The following is a 2,988-nucleotide window of genomic DNA, read 5'->3' as shown; positions in this document are numbered from 1 at the left end:
CACTGAACTTAATTGTTTCATTGCCTTTGATGATGGGCCTATGATGCCTCTCCTAGGTTTCTGGAAGCTTAGGAAATCCAAGCACATATCTGATATCACAAATGTTTTGAAACATTTGCCCTCTCCTAGTTGGGCCCTGGGTGCCTAGGTTTTGGGGTTGAACACAGGGCCAGGGTGCTGACCATGAGTTCAGTGCAGAAGCCCAGTGCTTTACCAATTTGTATAACAGCATCAATTCTAGTCTGTGTGCGTGTGTGTGTGTGTGTGTATGAGTGTGTGAGTGTGTGTGTGTATGCACGCAGGTGCACAAGGGCACGGGCACATACACCATTCTTGGAGGTTGAACTCAGGACCTGAGCACTGTACCTAGTTTCACTTGTACAATCATAACTTTCTCACACTTGAACCACAGAGCTACTTCAGTATTTTTTTTTCTGTTGTGGTCCTGATAAATCAAACCCAGGGTTTCATATTTGCAAAGCATTCTACCCCTAAGGCACATTCCCAGCCCTCTACTTTAGGTATGTTAGTTTGTTTCTCTATATTTTTATTATTGTAGGAGTTGATGTCTGGGACTGGATGCTGTCCTTGAACTCTTCAGCTCAAGTCTTGTGCTCTAGCACTTGAGCCAAACACCATTTCAGCTTTTCTGGTGGTCCATTGGAGCTAAGTGTCTCAAGGACTTTCCTGCCCAGGCTGGCTTTGAACTATGATCCTCAAATCTCATCCTCTTGAGTAGCTAGGATGACAGGCATGAGTGACAAGCACCTAGCTTCCACTTCAGGTTTCTTGGTGGTGAACTGGAGATAATAGGCTCATGGGACCTTTTGTGTCTTGGATAATTTGGAACCCAGATCCTCAGATATCAGCTTCCTGGGAAGGCAGGATGAGAGACCTCAGCTATAGACCCCTAGGCTGTGGCCTCTGCTGCAAGGGGGTCCAAGGCTCCAAGTGGTGGAGTGCTAACCATGAGCCCAGGAGGTAAGGGTCATAGATTAGGCCCCTATTTCAAGGTTTATGACTGAGAAAAAAAAAACAAAACAAAACAATTGTCTGAAGTAGACAACTCACTAGTCTACAGTAATACATAATTTTGTCCCTGCCATGGATACATATATGAGCCTCAATATTCTTGTCTGCATAATCATCTCAGTGGGGAGATCTTACAAGGACCAAATGAAAGAATGCACCTGATGAAGGACATAGCACATGGCACTCTTTGCATGATTCAGCACACAGCATCCTGTGAAAGACTCAGCACCCAGCACCCAATGCAGGACTCAGTACACTGCAACCTGTGAAGACACAGCACATGGCACCATGTTCAGGACTCAACACAGAGTACCCTATGGATGACTCACACATAGCTCTGTTACACAAGCTTTCATTAGACTTAGGGCGCTCTAATCAATATCACCATTCTTTGAAGAACATTTCACAAACCACACAAGTTCACACCTAACAGTTTAGTGGGATTTTTTTTGGAGGAGGGGGTTAGTCATGGAGCTTGAGCTTAAAGCTTGGGGATATTATTGTTCTAATAACATTTGCACAAGGCTAGAAGTCTACCACTTTGAGCCATATTTCAAAGAGTCTAGCAGACATCCTGCCAGGTTTTAAAGCCCCAGAGAGGCCAGGATATCGGGGGTAAGCCAGGGTAAGCCAGGATGATGGGGGTAACCCATGGAGCTGGGTTGCAGCAGTTTATATCTGGCTAAGTCAGGTTAGGTGGCAGCTGTCAAGACTCCTAGCTTGCTCTGTCATGTGGTATTTGAAGTCCTGTTCTTCTATAGTTGCCGTTAGAACATTGTACCTTATTTGGCAGCAGTCCTGGGGCTTGAGTAAAGTTTTTTACCCTGTCCCTAAGCATTTATGCTCAAGGGTAGAACTCAATTGATTGAAAGACAGCAGAACTTCTGGGTTTTCTGTTTATGTGGCACTGAGGAATCGAGCCCAGGGCTTCATGCTCACTATGTGAGCACTCAACAACCCAGCCCAAGGAGTGAACGAGGTATAGAGATTGATGTATATAAGCATTATATACACAAAAAGATGTCTGTATATTATTAATTTATAGATATTACTACCAATTATTACTTATTAAATTATGTCTCCATTTAATGATGTGTCCCAGTTAACAATTAATAAGGCATTAACTAAATTACTCAATATCCTGTTATTGTTTATCACATATGTACATACATCCATACACATAATTTCATATTTTATAGAATGAGACAGATATATATATATATAGTTAAATTATGCATCATGTGTTACTACCAATTATTAGGTATTTATGTTTCCATGCAATTTTTATTCTGGTAATACTTAATAAAATATTAAACTTAATCCACATCCTATAATTTTTGTGTCTAATTTTATCCTAGAATGATTCACTACTAATTCAATCTGCTTTTCATTTATTGTAGTGACAATTCTTCCACCTATGACATTTTTTACATTTATGATATCCTATTACATATAGATTTGCGTATATTACATATAGATATTCATCTGAATTATACATCCTACCTGTCACCAAGCACTTTCAAAGAAAAAGAAAACATGTGTCATGCTCGGCTTCTCACTCCAAGATTCCGTTTTTTGGCAGGGCCTAGAAGGCTCAATTCATGAATGGCTGACTGTCAGCACAGCAGCCTCTAGGCAATTCAGCTGCCAGGCACTTCTCAGGCCCTGAAATCGAACCCCTTATGCAGACTCCATATTGCGCTTAGTGTACTTATTCATTTTATTTTTGTTTTATTCATTTACTTACCATTTATTTTATTGACTGTTATTACACATGAAATATTTATTACATTTATTACATAGGATAGAGATTTGCCTATGTATGAAACTTCACATCTGATACCCAGGGCTTTCACAGAAAAGGAAAACATGTGACACCATTGGCTTCTTACTCCACGATTCAATTTTTCTGAGTGCTGGCATCTAAAGTCACAGCCTACAAGGCCCAATTCATGA

This window comes from Dipodomys spectabilis, unplaced genomic scaffold, assembly GCF_019054845.1.
Source record: "Dipodomys spectabilis isolate Male_0828 unplaced genomic scaffold, ASM1905484v1 ptg000031l, whole genome shotgun sequence".
Taxonomy (NCBI): domain Eukaryota; kingdom Metazoa; phylum Chordata; class Mammalia; order Rodentia; family Heteromyidae; genus Dipodomys; species Dipodomys spectabilis.
Note: the sequence above shows the minus strand (reverse complement) of the source record.